Here is a 17,177-nt window from a genome sequence, read left to right as displayed (position 1 = left end):
TCCTATTAGTGTTTTTACCATAGCAGAAGTAAAAAATCACAAAATTAAATTTAATAATCACCTCTGGCTACATAAATCATTATTTTCAACCCTTAAAGCTAACACGTGGTAAGTATTCTGTGAGCCTCTTCTAATTCAAGTTTATTTGCAACACCCAACAGCCACACTCAAGATACTGCTGCTAACCAAGATGACAAAGACAAAAGATGTAAAGCACGATTCAAACCCAAGTCTGATTATGAGCACTACACTTGTCACTACCACTACTATACACTCCTCTCTAGCTCTCCCATTCATTATTCACGAGATCAGTTAAGTTTCTAGCTTCTTAACATCACATGCTATTTAATGTTTTTATATATTTTTTAGTATATATCACAAAATTTATAGCAAAAGTTCACAATCTTTTTGGAGAAGTCAAAAATCCTGTAGAAAGCTGGTGAAAGTTTAAGATGTGCACTAGTGGAGCAAACAGTACCACTCATTGTCTTGGAAGCATACATACAGGTTAACCCATAGGTTGCATGTTTGACAGATTTCAGCTTTAAGAATGGGAAACTGGGAAAAGAACATGCAGTTTGCCAGGCACAAATAATCTTGACATATAACTCATCTCAGGGAATCAATTCAAGACACAATTTTCATATCTGAAAATATTGAACTTATCATTTGAGTGGAAAACTGCCCTTTTGGGATGCAGTCATATGAATATTTTCTAAAATGTATCCCCAAATAATCCTACAAAGAAAACCTCAGACTAACAAGCTAAAACTGTGCAAATTCACATGCAATTAACTTTCACTACATTGAAGACAGATTTCCTTCACAGATGGAACATACGGAATATCACACTTGAGTAAACACTGATGGCCATGTGCTGAAAAATAGAAGTAAGTCCAAATTGTAGAAATAATTTTGCTATCCCCAAAATACAGAACTCCTGGATGCTAGAATACTCCCTATGGTATAAAAGCTAAAAAGAATCTGTGGTCATCCACACTAAAAATATGATAAAAACCACAAATATCCTTGGATTCATCAAATATATTGGGTCACAGAGCATTTCATCAGCCTGAAACCCAAGAAGACTGTTCCACAAAGAAATTGAGGGCTATATCTTTATACCAGAATACTAAAACACGGGTCAGCACTGTGGCATGGTGGATGAAGCTGCCACCATGTGATGCCTGCAGCCCATGTGGGTATTAATTCAAGTGCTGGCTACTTGATTTCTGACCCCAGCTCCCTGCTGGTGTTTCATGGACAGCAATGAAAGATGGACCAAGTGATTAAGCCTCTGAACCCACATAAGAAACTCTGAGGAAGCTCGCAGCTCCTGGCTTTGGACTGGCCCAACTCCAATCACTGCAATCATTTGAGCAAGGACTCAATGAATGAAAGCTCACTCACTCACTCTCTTTTATCCTTCCTCTATTCCCCGCCCCCTGCCTTTATCTCTTTCAAATAAATTGATAAAACTTTTCTTTTGGTTAAAAGAATACAATGATACATATTTATAAGTATAAATATTAGCTATTAAATATAAGATATCAGATAATTAAAACCAGACAAATCTAAAGGGATCAAAAATCAATCAAACCAATCAAAAAACAAGACTCATCATGCTATGATTGATATATTACATGATCTTATGAAAAAGATGAACATGCATGAAAAAATCAAGTATACTGAAAGAAAAACTAAAAATCAAATGGAAATTCCAGAAACAAAAACCATGATGTCACAGTCAAAATTTCATCTAAAACAACAATCAGTATATGTGACACAACCAAGGAAAAAATCAAAAGCACACCATAAAAAGAAAAAGAGAGTACTCAGAAGTCATCTAACAAGTACCTTAATGACTACTATACATTAAGCATATATGGCCTAGACATCCTAACTCAAGGGTAAAATGGCAAGACTAGATAAATTAGCAAGACCCAACCATATTCTGTGTATTTAACCATAATGACAGAGATAGACTGTGTGATACTAGATTTTCTACCATTGCCTAATCTACAATGCCATGGTACACTTAAATAGCAGAATGTTAAACTTATAACTATTACTAAAGGACTATACTACTATAATAATATGGGGGGAGATAAATGGAGAAAAATAGGGTGGGAAAAAGGAGAACAAAAGGAAGAAAATAATAACAATAAGATTTTTTTAAAAAAAGCAAATGAACACAGGTGGATATTGTATCACACCAAGTTGAGTTGATGCTTGGCACACAAACATCTCATATTAGCGCCTGCTTCAAGTTTCAGCTACTCTGTTCTTCTGATTCAGCTTCTTAGAGGTAATAGACAGTAGCTAAAGTACTTAGCTTCTTGCCTCCCCATGGAGGAGACCTGCTTATTATTGGCATATGAAGAATGAACCTATGGATGAAAGATAAATCAATCAATCAACTTACGTGATCCATCCATCCATCTCCCTGTCTCTCATTCTCTGCCCTTAAAATATGTAAGTCATTTTTAAAAGGCTAACAGAAACACTGTCCAAACATCAACAAAATAAAGCTAAAATGGCTATAATCATACTAGTAAGTATAAAGTTCAGAAAAGATAATTCCATATGGGCACCAGTTTGTGTCCCAGCTGCACCACTTCCAACCCAGCTCTCTGCTTACAGTCTGGGTAAGCACTGGAAGACCCTTGGTATCCTAAACCCATTTGGCAGACCCAAAAGAAATTCCTGGTTCCCAACTTCAGATGAGATCAGTTCCAGCTAATTCAGCCATTTGGGGAAAGTACCAGTGGACCAAAGATCTTCTCTATTTCTCCTTCTGTTTCCATAAAATCTGACATTCAAATAAAAATAAAAAGAATTTTTTAAAAAAAGAATTTCCCTGGCATCAAACAGAGCCCTGTGTTCTCATGGAATATACTCATTTCAGCATGAATTATTCCCAGCCTTATGTAGATCTGGAGTGAAACTCAGCTTAGTGGCACCCTAGGTAAACCAAGGATTTTGTACCACCTGTACAAAAATCTTGGGCAGACAGTAGGCAATCACAGAATTTTGGGGGTACTCATGTATGGCTGATAAAAACCCACCACTGTGTAAAAACCCAGGACACTGTATACACACCACCAAACTGATTCCAATGCCAAATAAAGTTCCATGTCCCACCCAACATCATCAGTGACTGGAAGGAGAGGCCTCAATATATGAGTACACTTTAGCATTCCACAAACCATAACAGAGCAGGCTTTGATCCCATCTCCCAAGCTGGCTTATCAGTGGGCAAGGGAGCTCCAGGTACTACAAGTGTCGCAGAATTGCTGGCCACAGGACTAGGCATCTGTGCATATTCCAGCCCAGAAGAAACCTATAATCTTTAACAGATGATTCCACAGTTGATTCTGAGTCACATACAACTGTGGATTTCGGGTAAACCTGAAATCAAGGCATAATTTGGGATTGAAACAGTGACATACCAACTGCAAACCTGGACAACTTTCAGTGCCATCTAGTTCTGAACTAACGGAAACATGCGTAAGTTTAGAGAAAAAAAAAAAAGGAGATTGCTTTAAATTTCTCAAAGCACAGTCACAAGCACAGCCAGATTACAAAAACTGGGGAAAATAATACTTTAAGGTATATATATCATATGCCTAAAGACATCAAGAACTTTCAACATTCACCTGACACAATAAAGTGCCAAGATCCAAACACACACTGACATTTTAAAGTACTTAGATGAAGAATTTAAAACAGCTGTTTTAAAAAAAGTTAATTAATGCGAAGAAAACACAGGAACAACTTAATATTTTAACAGAGACTTAACAGAAAAACAGAAGCAATTTTTTAAATCAAACAAAAATCCTTCAACTGAAAATTACTATGTACAAAACTGAAAATGCAACAGGAGGCATCAATAGCAGCTGAAACATAGCATATTTGAAAATGTACAGTAAGAGAAGAAATAGCAAAAAATCAAGAGGAATGAAGAAAGCTTACAAACAGTGAAACAGCACAAAAAAGGACAAATTTTCAAGTTACTAAGCTACAAGAGGAACTCGGGAATGTCAAAGTAATAGAAAACAAATTCAAAGTAGTAGTAACTAAAATCTTTCCAGACCTAAAGATACAACTATCAAGAAATAAAGAAAGGTCAAGGATCACCAAAGAGATTCTACTCAACAAAGTCTATTTCAAGATAGGTTATAATATGGCCTCTTAAGACAAACATATAAGATCCTCAAACTGCTGAAGAAACTAAAAAGGTCATTACATAAGAGTAAAGGGTCAGTTCAGCAAAGGAGATAACACTTGTAGCACATATCTACCAATATTAAAGTTCCCAAATACATACAGCAATATTAGCTATAAAGGGAGAGACTGACTCCAACGCAATAATAGCAGCAGACAGTAACATTCACTTTCAGAAACCGTCCAGATTTCCAGACAGAAAATCAACAAACAGCAGAGTTAAATTGTACCCTTGATCAACTAGACATACCAGACATTATAGAATGTCGCTCTCTAACAGCTGCAGAATACACAATCACATCAACAGCACATGGAACACCTTTCTCTGTAGATCATATAATAGGTCACAAAACAAGTCAGCATATTTTAAAAGTGGAAATGATATTGAATACCTTTGCAGATCACATTTTGATTAAAAATTTTTTTTTCTTTTAAGTTTTGGAACATATATAAATACATGGAAACTAAACTTGTTTCAGAACAAAAAGTGGATCAAGGAAGAAATTAAGATTAAAATGTTTCTTGGGACCAGCATTGTGGTGTCTTCCTACTTAGGCAGTTTCATGTTCTAGTTGCTCCACATTAAATTCGGCTCCGTGCTAACGGCCCTTGTGGGAAGTCCTTGTGCCTAGCCCCTGCTACCCTCAACCCTGGCCATTATAGCCATTTAGGGCATAACCCAGCAAGTGTAAAATCCCTCTGTCTCTCCCTCTCTCTCTCCAACTCTTTCAAATACATAAATAAATTTCTTTTAAAAAGTTTTGACACAAGTAAAAATGTAAATACAACATCCTAAAACCCAGGGAGTATAACCAGAGCAATACTAAGAAAGATATTTACAGCAATCAAAAAAGCAGAAATATTTCAATTTATCAATGCATATCAAAGAACTAAAAAGCAAACAAAAAAACTAGAAATCAAACTTAGAAACAATAAAACACCTCACAAATAAATGACAGAGTCTTTAAAATTAAAAATTAAAATCAGTGAGGGGCAGGCATTTGGCCTAGTGGTGAAAATATCAGATTAGATACCCATCTTCCATTTCAGAGTTTATAATCCATCGCCATTCCTTATTCAATTTTCTTGTTAACATACATTCTAGAAGACAGCTGTTGTCAGCTGAAACAGTTACGTCCCTGCTACCCAGACAGAAGACCTAGATTGAGTTCCAAGCTCCCAGCTTCAGCCTGCAGTGACCCAGCAACTGGTAGCTTGCTCACTTCATCGCTATCTTGCTCTCTACTGAATAAGCAAACACTTTTTTAGAATCAAGGAATAAAGGGTTTTTCTGCTTTACAAAAAGCAAATTTGATGAAGCATAAACTACAAGACATTTAAATAAAATCAGAGCAAAAAAAAAGAACACTGGGAGAATCAACATGGCGGAATAGGGTAAGGACACGTATAAACGGACAGAAAAATATTTAATCAGGATGAAGCAGAGAGGACATATTTCAGGAAATAGGAAAGAACAGAACAACATCAAAGGGGTACCTGGAGACTGACAGACACAGGAAAGCAGCAGAAACAACTGTGTGCTGTTGCAGTGATTGATACTCCAGCAGCATGGCGATCTGAACTCCACTAGCAGCCGGGGAAATTCACCAGCATCCAGGTGGGAAGGGACTTTCACTGGGAGCTCGGGAGGTGAACCCAGTTAAAGAACTGTCCGTCCTGCTCGTCCGTTTGATTTGACCAGGAACACTGCAGCAGATCTCAGACGGGCAGTGCGAGAAGAGTGGATTTCACAGCCCAGTCAGCCCCCTAGAGCTGAATTGGCACCATTTTGCATAAGGAGGCAAAGGCAAGGGAAAGGACTGAGCATACGCTGAGCTGGGAGTGAACTCATTTCTGACTCAGTGAACTGCAGCAACGCGGCATTCTATAGGTTTCACCCAACACAGGTCTGGGTAGCCCTCAGATCTGATGGCCAGCAGATCAAGAACACTAGTAGTGGTACGTCAGATGCCATTTTGTACACTGTGGCAATAGCTTTAGGACTGCAGGGGACAACAGTGAACTGCACATGTGCTGCGCTCACGAGAACTCACTGATGTCTGTGGATTGCGCCTTCCCACAGGAAAATAATAATGACTGTGGAATCGTACGGGTCAAAATAGGTCCTTGTGGCACCCAGACCTAACGTCCAACAGGTTCCGAAAAGATCAGCACCACCAACAACCTAATTATAGGGGACACCTGGAGTCTCTAATCCTGGGACCTATTCCAACCGGAAGTGGGAGAAAGGTTGCAGAGACAATGGTGCAGCCTCAGCATGGTATCTCAAGAGGTAGAGAGTGGTGAGTCAGGAGCTATGACTGTGGAGACAACGGTGGAAATCTAACATAAGAACCCAGACCTGGAACTCGCTGGAAGTTGTGGCACAAGTGGCTGCAAGCAAAAAGTTGTATACCAACTGCAATAAGTAAAATCGCATTGTAGACCTGTGGGTGACACAGCTTAGAAACCTACCCCAAGGAGAAGACTCTGCTAACCAGAAGTACAATGAACAAGAGCAAAAGAAGAGACAAAGGCACACTGAATATTACTGAAGACTCCCCTGCAAAGGAGCAAAACCCTATGCCAACCTCAGAGTTAACTGAGGAAGACATCGAGAAAATGGGGCACACAGAATCCATAAGACTCATTTTAAAGATTCTGATCAAAAATGAGAAGCTCATACAAGAGTTCAAAGAATTTAAGGAAGCAATAAAGCACATCAAGGCTGGTATATCAGAAATTAAGAACACAGTAGAGCAAATTAAAAGTACAGTGGAGAGTCTTCAAAATAGAATGAAGCAAGCAGAAGAAAGAATCTCAGAATTGGAAGATATTTCCTTTCATCAGGGGGAAGCAAACAAAAAGCTGGAAGAAGAGCTGGATCAGGCCAAAAAAAGTTTTCAAGAATTGAAAGACACTATTAAGAGATCAAATATAAGAGTTGTGGGAGTCCCAGAAGGTGCAGAAAGAGAAGCTGAGTTTGCAAAAGTATTTGATGAAATAATAAAGGAAAATTTCCCTAATCTGGAGAAAGATAGGAAACAAGATCCAAGAGGGGAACAGAACTCCCAACAAGCTTGATCAAAAGTGATCTTCACCAAGACACATGATCATCAAGCTCTCTTCAATTGAGCATAAGGAAAAGATCCTTAAATGTGCACATGAAAAAAATCAACTGACATATAAAGGAATGCCAATTAAGCTCACAGGAGATCTCTCACAGGAAACTCTACAGGCAAGAAGAAAATGGAGTGACATATTCCAGATTCTAACAGAAAAAAATTGTCGGCCTAGGATAACATATCCAGCAAAGCTTTCTTTTTGTCTTTGCAAATGAAATAAAATTCTTCCACAGTAAAGAAAAGCTAAAAGAATTTGCCTCTTCCAAACCTGCCCTACAAATGATACTTCAAGATGTTCAAGAGGAATAGCACCTACCAAAACCAAAGGCAAACGGGAAGCACATCCCAGTAAAATGACACAGAAGATTAAACCAAAGAACAACCCATTCCTAAAATGACAGGACCAAAGTAACACCCATGTATATTAAACTCTGAATGTAAATCGCTTAAGCTCAATCAAACATCATAGATTAGTAGACTGGATTAAAAAACAAAACCCACCTCTTTAGTGACTAGAGAAGACACACTTCAACAAAGATCAGTGGAAACTATATCGCATGGGTTTTGTTGTTTTCTGTTGGTTTCATCTCTTCAAAACACTTTCTTCTGATTATTCAGTGACTCGCAGATCATGCAGTGGCATCATTTTCTTCAAGAAGGTTCTTGATTTTCATTTCTTCAGCTACACATTAGTCATTTAATAGCATGTTATTTAACTTTTCGGTGTTGTTAATTTCTTTTTTCTCCCTGATGTTGATCATTTAAGGGGATGTATAGTAGCTGTGTCATGGAGACTGTCATATCTAGTAACATGTCATTTAACTTCATGGCATTGTAAATTTCTATTTTTCTTTCTATTGTTGATTTTGTATTATGATTTTTCATTTAAGGGGATGTACAGTAGCTGTGAAATGGAGACTAACATCCAGATGTGAGGATGCAGTGTGGTATGCATTTCTGTTTCCAGACAAAGATGGACTTACAATGAAACTGTTTACTATATCTTGACAATAGGATGCTGAACTCTCTGCCATTGTCCATGCCTGCAGTGATGGACATATGACTGTGTATGAAGAACTATACTTTAGTAATGATATAGAAGAACTAGGTGGGGGGAGAGAACTGGAGAGGGAATAAGGGAATATGGAGCTGTATCATAAAATGATAGCAATAACAATAAAATGTATATTAAAAAAAGAGCACTACAACTGAATGCAAAGATTTTGGATCAGTATAAGCAACTATCTGGCAAAATATTAGGTAATGTGGGAAAAAAGTACAAATTCATAAACACATACAGCTTACCAAGACTGACTCAGGAAGAATAGCTAAATAGATCAGTAATGATTAGCAAAATGAATCAGCAACCATCTCCCACCAAAGAAATGCCCAAGATCAGATGTCTTTATCACTGAATACCAACAAACATTAAAGGAATTAAAACCAAAACAGCAGAACAGAAGGGAATTCTTCCAAAGTCAATCTGTAAGACTGGCATTATCTTGATGAAAAAACAGGCAAGGAAAAAGCAAGCAAGCAAGCTACGGGCCAATATTCTTAATATTGACATAAAATGCCCTAAAAAATATTAACAAACCAAACCCAACAGCATAATAGAACGTTTATTCAGGTAGTCACTGTGGCACAGCTGGTAGTTTATATCCCAATTTGGAGTGCTGGTTAATACCCTGGCTATTCAGTGTCCCATCCAGCTTGTAGCTAATGCATCCTGAGAAGCAGCAGATAAGCACTCACATGCCTGGGCACCTGCCACCCAAGTAGGAGATCCAGATGGAGTTCTCAGCTCCAGATTTCAGCCTGGCCCAATCCTGACTATTGCAGGTATCTGAAGAGTAAACTCCAAGGATAGGAGACCTACCTCACACACTGCCTTTCAAACAGATGAAAACAAACAAACAAACTTTTTAAGAAGTACTCAGCATAATCAAGTGAGATCCATCCTAGGGATGCAAGGATAACTTAACATATACAACGAAATGTAACAGACCACAGAAAAACAATCAAGAACACAAAAATCAAATGATCACCTCAATATGCTTATAAAATGTATTTGATATCAAATATTCCTTCATGATAAAAGCTCTGAAATTAGATACAGCAAAAACATACCTCAACACAATACAAGCCAATAACCAACACCATGCTGAAAGAAAAATACTTAAAGGTTTTCTCTCCAAGATTTGGAACAAGAAAAGGATGCTCACTTTTGCCAATTTTATTCGCCATAGTACCAAAAGTCCTAGCCAAAGCAACCAGATAGAAGAAATAAAAAGCTTTCCAAATGAAAAAGAAGTCAAATTTTCACTACACAATTGACATCATTTTATAATCCAAAACCTCAACGATTCCATTTAAAAAGCTGCTAGAACTAAGTGAATTCAGCAGATACAGAATCCAAAGTCAATGTTCAAAAATTAGCACTGTTTTATACTGAAAGCAAACCCTTTGAAAAACAATCAAAAAAGATCATTTCTATTAGTTACAAGAATAAGTAGCTAGGAATAAATTTAACCAAAGAAGTAACAGATCTCTACAATGAAAACATTGAAGGAAGCAGCAGAAGAGGATGGAAAGATATGGACAGACATCTTTTAATTATGGGATAGAGCAATCAATGCTATAAAGTTGTAGACACTACCCAAAGTTTAGATTCAAAGTTTAGACCCAAAGCAATCCCTATCAAAATACCAATGACATTTCCCTCAGAACTTGAAAACAAAATAAGCTGTTAGAATTCCTGTGGAGCCACAAACGATTACAAATAAGACAATGAATAGACAATGTAATCTTGATGAAAAAAAAAGAAGGCTCTGGAGGAATTATATATTTGAATTTAAAATAGAAAACTACAGTAATTAAAATGCTATTGCAGTGCCCTAGAACCTTCTCAGAGCTGCACTAAACAAAATACAGATCTGTAAGTAAACTCACACATCTGAAACAACTACTCATTAACAAAGATGCCAAGAACATGCGCTAATAAAAGAACAGTCTTTTCAAAGCATACTAGGAGAAATGTGTGTCCATAATCAGAATTGTCTTACTTTGTAAAAAGTCAACTCAAAATGGATCAAATATCTAAATCGAAGACCTGAAACTCAGAGACTACTAGAAGAAAGCATAAGAGAAATGCCTCAGAATATCGCAAGGAGCAAGAATTTTTTTAACAAGACACCAAAAATGAAGGAAACAAGAGTGGTTTTAGACAAATCGAATTTCTTTTTCACAACAAAGAGTGAACAAAGCAAATAAAGCACCCTAAAATATGGGATAAAAGATTTCTCAGCAATACACCACAAGGCAGGTAAACAACCAAAATGTATGAAGCATCCAAACAATTTGCTAGCAAAAAAAAAACAAAAAAGTAGATAAAAACAGACATTTATCAGAGGAAAACATACAAATAATCAACAAAATTCTGGGTACAAATTACTAGAAAGTTGCAAATCAAAACCATAATGAAATATAACCCCACTCCAGTTACATTCACTGTGATCAGAAAGATGAAAGATAACAAGTGTTGTTATGGTTGTAGAAAAAAATAAAAACACTGACACAACGTGGTGGGATGAGAAATTAGTATGCTCACTGCAGAAAACAGTATGGAGGTTACTGAAAAAACTAAAAATAGAACTACTGAAGAAAAAACTCACAACTATACAAACAAGGAATCCCACTACTAGGTGTACATCCAAGATAAATAATTCTATCCAACAGACATCTGCATTCCCATGTTTATTCCAGCACTATTCACAATGTCCACCAAACACGGTACAGACATACAATTAAATATTGTTCACTCTCTTAAAAGGGAAATGAATCTTGCTCCTTGCAACCACATGGATGGAACTGGAGATAATCATTTTAAGTGAAATAAGTCAAGCACAAAATGACTAGTACCACAGGGCATCACGGTGGATGAGCAGCTACGGCTGAGAAGGGGGAGGGAAGGAACGTTGATTAATGGATTATACTTAGTTAGAAATGAGATGTATGGTGTTCTTTTGCACAGCTGGGATGCTTATAGGTAAGCCATACACTGCATATTTCTCTCCCAAAAAGACTAGAAAAGAATTTTGAATGTTTTCAACGTAAATGTTAGATATTTGATTACATAAATGTATTTCGAATACTTGGATCTTATACACATGTATATGTACCAAAAAATGACAGGGTAATCTATAAGCACATATAATTTTATGTGACAAATATTTTTAACTTAATAAAATATTCAGTAATTCATTTCAAAATTTCTTGGCAAATGAGGTTAAAAGAAATTTGCTCCACCTGAGAAGTGCATCTATTGCTAACATAATATTTAATGATGAAAGGCTCTTTTCCCTTAAGACCCGGGGAAAGGTGTCTGCTGTCCGCAATTCCTTTCTAATTTTGTACTGGAGGTCCTAATCAGTGACCTCCAGAGACAAGAAAAAAAATCAATTCAGAATAAATAAATCAAACTCATTTTAGCCACAAAAATAGATTGCCTACCTAACACAATTCCAACAGCTATAAAAAATGATAAAACTAAAGCCAAGCCTTATTCAAGTCATAATATGTAAGGTCAATTTATAAAAATCAATTTGTGTCTATATGGTAGTAATAAATTAGAAACCAAAGTTTTTTAAATATTTTAACTTTACTTAAAGGTAAGGAGATCACAGATACACAAGGGTGGAGTGGATCAAGAGGGCTAGGGTGGGAGAGAGGAAAATGATTCTGCCCTCCATCCTGAGCCTTCAGGAAGAGAAAACTGGCCCCTCCGAGTTGCCAGTCTTCACCTGATCTTGAGAAAGGGAGTGATTTCATGATACTGCTCCAGGTCTTCAGCGAAGGGAAGTACATGCTAGAGGAGGCGTCATTTGATAAATAAGTGGGTGGGATTTACAAAGAGCTGGGGGAATGTGGCTTCTAGCTTGTGATCCAAAACTAGCTACCTACCTGTCCCATTTCATTCAGCCCTCAGAAATTTCCAACCCTTAATCTAATGGTTGATATGCAAATTCATCACATCCACTGCAGTACTTGCTATTTTTGAGGGTCATAGGACTTGCCAATACATACTTAAATTTTAAAAATATCCAATAAAGAAGCAAGAGAAAAACAATCCATACAGATATGACAGATTGTCAGTAAAAAAGTATTAGCAGATTTTACATGTTTCTGACCTGAGGATTCTGTGTAGTAATAGATAGTGAGAATGCTATACAAGGCATAAGTCTCTCCAGTAAAGGAAAATGCATGGACAACCACAAAAAAAAAAAAAAAAAATCATAGTTCCAATTCATTGATTTAATTCTTCTAAAAGATTTTCTTTCAGAAAATCAAAAAAATAGATTTACAACTAACCCAATGCATCAAAAAAAGGAGGGAGAAGATATGAATCATTAGGTACGGAGAAGAAGAAAAAGGATACATAGCAACAGACACTTCAAACAACCATAGAATCATTAAGAACTATTACAATCTACTATATGCCAACAAATCAGAAGACCTAGAAGAAATGGATAGATTCTTGGACACAAACAATATACCAAAGTTGAATCATTAGGCAGTTAAAAATCTAAATAGCCCTACAACAAGGACTGAGATTCAATCTGTAATTAAATTTCTCCGAATCAAGAAAAACCCTGGGCCAGAAGGCTTAGTGCAGAACTCTAAACCAGAATTCAAAAACCTCTAAAAGCTATTCCAAGCAACAGAAAGGGAGGAAAACCTTCAAAACTCTATGAAGCCAATATCACTTTAATACCAAAGCCAGATAGAGATATGACAGAAAAAGAGAACTATAGATCAATATCCCTAATGAACACAGATGCAAGGATCCTCACAAAATACTACTCAGCAGAATCCAAGAGCACATCCGGAAGATCATTCATCTGGAACAGGTGGGATTTACCCCTAGCATGCAGGCACAGCTTAGCATTCACAAATCAATAAATGTGATTTATCACATCAGCAAATGGAAAAATAAATGAATACCATGTTATCATCTCAACAGACCCAGAGAAAGCATCTGATAAAATCCAACACAACTTCATCTAAAAACCTTAAGCCAGATAGGGATAGAAGGAACATTCTGTAACACAATTAAAGCAATATACAAAAAAAACAAACAAACAAACAAACAAACAAACAAAAAAAACAAAAAACCAGCATCATACTGAATGGGGAAAGACTGAAAGTTTTTCCACTAAGATCTGGAACTAGACAAGGATGTCCACTTCTACCACTGCTATTCAATACAGTAATGGAAGTCCTTGCCAGAACTATTAGCCAAGAAAAACAAATTGAAGGAATTCAAATTGCAGATGGGGAGTTAAACTAATCTCTGTTTGCAGATGACATGATTCTCTACACAGCAAAATCAAAAGATTCAATCAACAGACTATGACAGATCATAAGAGAATTTGGCAGGGAAGCAGGATACAAAATCAATGGACATAAATCAGTGGCACTAGTATACACAAATAACTCCATGGCTGAGAAAGAAATTGTTAGTCCCCTTTAAAATAATGGAGAAAAATCTTAAAAACCTTGGAATTAACCTAACCAAGATGTAGAAGGCCTCTATGATGAAAATTATAAAACACTAAAAAAAGAAATAGAAGACATTAAAAGATTGAGAAACCTACCATATTCCTGATCAGCTGGTTCAAAACCATCAAAATGTCCACATTATTGAAAATAACATATTTAAATTCAACGCAATGCCAATTAAAATCTCAACAACATTTTTCCCAGATATAGAAAGGTCGACACAAAAATTCACCTGGAAACAGGGACTACAAATAGCCAGAGCTATCCTGAAGAATAAAAATTGAGCTGGACTCCCTGCTTGTGGCCTGGGAAGGCAGTTGAGGACGGCCCAATGCTTTGGGACACTGCACCCGCGTGGGAGACCCGGAGGAGGTACCGGGTTCCCGGCTTCGGATTGGCGCGCATCGGCCCATTGTGGCTCGCTTGGGGAGTGAATCATTGGACGGAAGATCTTCCTCTCTGTCTCTCCTCCTCTGTGTATATCTGGCTGTAGTAAAAATGAATAAATCTTTTAAAAAAAATTGAGCTGGAAGAATCACAATTCCAGACCTCAAGACACAATACAGGACAGTAGTCATCAAAACAGCTTGGTATTGGTACAAAAACAGAGAAGAAAATAAAGGGAACAGAATAGAAACCCCAGAAGGGAGCCCATACATGTACAGCCAACTAATCTTTGACAAGAAAACTGAAAACAATCCAGAGAAAATGCCTGGTCTCTTCAACAAATGTTGTTGGATAATTGGATAGCAGCCTGCACAGGTAAGAAGCAAGATCCACATCTGTCATTTTATTTAAAAAAATCAGCTCTAAATGGCACAAGGGCCTAAATCTCTATCCAGAAACCATCATACTGTTAAGAGGAAAGCACAGGAAGCACTCTCCAACACACAGGAATGGGGAAAGAGTTCTTGGAAAAATCACCAAGGCAGAGGCAGTCAAAGCCAAAATAAGCAAATGGGACTGCATCAAGCTCAGAAGCTTCTGTACAGCAAAAGAGACTATCAACAAAGTGAGTAAGCAACCAACAGAATGGGAGAAAATTTTTGCACACTACACAACTGATAGGGGACTAATAGCCAGGATTTACAGAGTTTCAGAAACTCAATAATTGCAAAACAAGCATCCCTGTGAAGAAATGGGCAAAGAAAATGGACAGACACTTTTCAGAAGAACAAATTCAAATGGTTAATAGACATACGAGAAAATACTCAGGTTCCCTAACCATCAGAGAGATACAAATAAAAACCACATTGAGTTTCCACCTAACTTCAGTGAGACTGGCCTGCATTCAGAATTGTACTAATAACAATTGTTGGCATAGATGTGGAGAGAAAGGTTATCTCCTTTACGGTTGGTGGGAGTATAGAATAGCACAACCACTACGGAAGTCAGTATTCAGAGAGCTAAGAGAACTGAAAATTGACGTGCCATGTGACCCAGCTACCCCACTTCTGGGAATATAGCCAAAGGAAATGAAAGCTGCATATGAGAAAAGGGATCTGTAATCCTGTACCTACAGAAACACAATCTACAATAGCAAAGACAAACAATCTAGATGCTCATCCAAAGAGGAGTGGATAAAGCAAGTGTGGTATAGCTACTCCATGGAATACTACTCAGCCATGAAAAATAATGAAATTCTACCATTTGCAACCAAGTGGTCCCAACTAGTGACCATTATGCTCAGTGAAACAAGTCAATCCAAAAAGGACAAATGTCACGTTTTCTCTGATATAAGGCAAACTTTATGCAAAACACAAGACCAATAGCCCTTTCAATATTATTTTTTTTTAATTATTTTACCCTCCCACCATGGTGGATTCCTCCACCTTGTTGCATAACCACAGCTCAAGTTCAGTTGAGATTCCCCCATTGCAAGCGTATACCAAACATAGAGTCCAGCATCTTATTGTCAAGTTCAACGGCTTCTTAGGTATACCCTCTCTGGTCTGAAGACAGAGCCAGTAGAGTATCATCCCAGTCAATTGAAAGCTCCAACATACCATCAGCAAAAATTTACATCATTATGGAATTAATTGACATAGTAATGAGAAATTCAATATTATTTTTGTTACATTTCATAGGTTTTGATATTCTCATTTTTAATTGTCATTTCTTCAAAATAGTTTTTTTCTTTTCTATTTAATTTCTTCACTGACTCAGAGGCCATACAGTAGCATCATTTGCTTCAAGAAGGTTTTTGATTTTCATTTCTTTAGTAACACATTGGTCATTCAGTAACATGTTATTTAGCTTCATGTTCTAAATTTCCTACTTTTCTTCCTGTTGTTGATTTTGCTCTGTGGTTTTTCACTGAAGTGGATGTATAAAAATTGTGTAATAGGGACTATTATATCCAGATGTGAGGATGCAATGCAGTATGCATCTCTACTTCCATATCAAAGATGGACTTCCAATTAAACTGCTTATTGTATCTTGACAATAGGATACTGGACTCTGCCTTTGTCCAGGGCTACAATTTCAGGATAAACTTAAAGAGCAGAATGACGGACTTAGAACTGATTATGAAGGACTATATTTCTGTAACAATATCGGTGGGATTAGTGAGGGGGAGAGATACAGGAAGTAAAGAAGGGAAATCCCAGGGTCTATGGAACAGTATCCAAAAAATAATAAAAGAAGGAAAAAAATTTTAAAGACAAAAGCATAAAAATTAACAAAAGTCTTTGTTAACGGAATATAACGCATAATGACACAATCATTGACGGTGACGCCAGTATGATAAACTGAACTAGAAACAAACACATTTTTACATGTAAATGACCTGAAATTTATATTAAAAATAATTACAATATTATATGTAATCTTCAAGATAACCACAAGGAAAAAAACAATAGAATTTGCAAAAAAAAAATTATAAGGAAATCAAAATGTATATTATTGTGCACCAAGTCCATCGCTGCGGGACAGCTACAGCGTTGAGTTTCCCACGAAGGAACGCATGGGCTGGAATGGGGGCTGCGTTTTGATCAGGATACGATTATAATCTCACTTGGCAAAAATGTGGACTGGGACTGGAAGCACCAAGCCAGGCCAGACTCCAACACCATCAGGTGCTCTAGAGGATCAGGGGAGATGTGTGACAGACTAGGCTAGGTCTCAGCCTTTACTGAACCATGTGTGAGCTGTATGGGGGTATGGAACAGCCGTGGCTGGGTGAAACATCCAACAGTAAGAACCAGATTGGGTTGAAGACCAGTCAGGAAAAGCCACTGTTCCTGCTAGGACAGGAGGTGAACT

General features: G+C 37.2%; 1 protein-coding gene across 1 annotated transcript in view; it reads right to left on the bottom strand.

Moving 5' to 3' along the window:
- Nucleotides 1–17,177, bottom strand: part of GTF2A1L (general transcription factor IIA subunit 1 like) — a 75,111-nt gene that overhangs the window by 24,747 nt on the left and 33,187 nt on the right. The gene's annotated exons all lie outside the window — the stretch shown is intronic.

The sequence above is a fragment of the Ochotona princeps genome, chromosome 8 (assembly GCF_030435755.1).
Source record: "Ochotona princeps isolate mOchPri1 chromosome 8, mOchPri1.hap1, whole genome shotgun sequence".
Taxonomy (NCBI): domain Eukaryota; kingdom Metazoa; phylum Chordata; class Mammalia; order Lagomorpha; family Ochotonidae; genus Ochotona; species Ochotona princeps.
Note: the sequence above shows the minus strand (reverse complement) of the source record. Positions and strands in the feature narration are given on the sequence as shown.